Here is a 2124-nt window from a genome sequence, read left to right as displayed (position 1 = left end):
GCTTGTTGCTACCGCAAGACGGGAAGCTGTTCCTCTTGCTCCCTAACCTTTGGGCACGCTCTCCTCTCCTGGAATTTTCCCCCCCACTTTTTCTTTTTTAAAATATATTTTACTGACTTTTTACAGAGAGGAAGGGAGAGGGAGAGAGAGTTAGAAACGCAGATGAGAGAGAAACATCGATCAGCTGCCTCCTGCACACCCCCCACTGGGGATGTGCCCACAACCAACGTACATGCCCCTGACCGGAATCAAACCGGCCGGATCCGGCCCCCGGGCCGTAGTTTGCCCACGGCTGCATCCACTAAGCCAAACTGGTCAGGGCCCCAGTTTTTCTTTTGCTTTATCCTGACTCATCCTATGAACAACTTAAATACTAGTATCTCCTCTGAAACCCTTTCCTGAATACTCCTCCCCTCTTCCATTATGTCCCTCCTCTGCTCCTCTTCCTCCTGAGGTTTATCCCTAATTTAGCACTTAGTACTCTGATTGCCTGCTTAGTTTTTTTCAAAGACTTTGAATTCTTTAAAGGTAGGAAGTTAAGTCTTTATCTTTGCCTCTCCAAGACCTAATATGACCTGGCACCCAACATGCACTTACGAAGTTTGTTGACAAAGACCTGGTCTCTGCCCTCAGGAATCTAGTTATAATTATTTGTTTAAATTCTTAACCCACACCAGACTGTGAACCTTCTGAGGGTTAGGTGGCTGTTCCAGCTGAATCCTCAGCCCAGCTGAGGCCCATAAAAGAGGAAAGAATGAACACTTAATGTGGTGGGGGAACCAGATGAGACACACACAGCTGGCCATCTACTCAACATATCCATTTTTGCTTCCGGAGTCTAAATTTTGCCAGAGATTCTCCTGGCCTAGGAAATGATTCAAGATTTCTCTAAACTGTTAACCAAAGGTCATCACTGCCAATTTAACACCAACAAAAGTCCCCAATTTGAGGGGTGGTAAAGAGGGACCCACAGGACATCTTCAGTGAAAACGGCTCAGTTGTGAAACATCTCAATGGTGAGGTGGGCTGGGCATGAGGCAGCTCTGGTGTTATGGCTCTGGCCAAGTAAACGTAGCACTAACTAGAAACCAAAACCCATGCTCAGAGTGGAAGCTGGATTTATATAGAGAACAGTGGCCACCCTCAGCCACTGATTGGCCCATTTCTATGCAAATAAGGACTCCAAATCCTCACTGTATGATTGGTCCCAATAGCACCATCCTAACTGGTCAGAATGGAGCTACTCTGATTAGTCAATAAAGATACAAATGAGTACAGAGCTGTGCAGCTCCTATTGGTAGAAATTCGATCCCAGGAATTCCTTTATAAGGGTCAGCTCAGCTAGTCAGAACACAGTGCAGTAGGCAGGCAGTTCATGCTTTCCCTGAAGCATGGCATGAGAGACCCCTGTTTAGCGCCAGCTGCTAGGCTCTATAAATTTGAGCCCAATTAGCCACCAGGAGCCCTTCTTAACAGGCGCAGAGTTAACATTACCAACAACAATAATCTCATTCTCTTTTGCCAGTGATTGAGAATGTGATCTGACCTGACCAATGAGGTAAGAGGATGTCTGCTGGGTGTCATGGGACACTTTTGTATTTTTTCTTGAAGAGAGAGGACTTCAAGATAGCCTTTTTGCACTTTTTCTGCTTTGGGTAGTGTTGATGTGGTTGCCATTTTGGGTTTTTTGTGTTGTTGTTGTTTTTTTAACTCCTGGTGGGATTTTTTATTTATTTATTTTGGTTGTTAATCCTCACTCGAGGATATTTTTCCATTGATTTTTAGAGAGAGTGGAAGGGAGGGGAAGAGACAGAGAAAAACATCCATGTTAAAGAGACACATCCATTGGTTGCCTCCCGCACACATCTGACCCGGGCCAGGGATGGAGCCTGCAACCAAGGTACCGGAATTGAACCCAGGCTCTTCAGTTCACTAAGCCAAACTGGCTAGGGCTGTGGTAGCCATTTTGTAAGCAATAAATGCACAAATAGGAAAAGCCAAGGTGCTGTGTAGGACGAATTTGACCTTGTTGAGCCACTGAATCAACCCGGAATAAACAACAAATGCCACGGTTCCTTAAGTCACCATTTTGATGATTGGTATGTGTTTGGTTCTTTTTAAGTT

General features: G+C 45.2%; 1 protein-coding gene across 1 annotated transcript in view; it reads right to left on the bottom strand.

The window, feature by feature from the left end:
* Positions 1–2124, bottom strand: part of TOMM34 (translocase of outer mitochondrial membrane 34) — a 22123-nt gene that overhangs the window by 17956 nt on the left and 2043 nt on the right. The window lies entirely within an intron of this gene.

Source organism: Myotis lucifugus, unplaced genomic scaffold, assembly GCF_000147115.1.
Source record: "Myotis lucifugus unplaced genomic scaffold, Myoluc2.0 scaffold_90, whole genome shotgun sequence".
Classification (NCBI taxonomy): Eukaryota; Metazoa; Chordata; class Mammalia; order Chiroptera; family Vespertilionidae; genus Myotis; species Myotis lucifugus.
The sequence above is the reverse complement of the archived record's forward strand: the minus strand, read 5'-3'. Positions and strand labels throughout refer to the sequence as shown.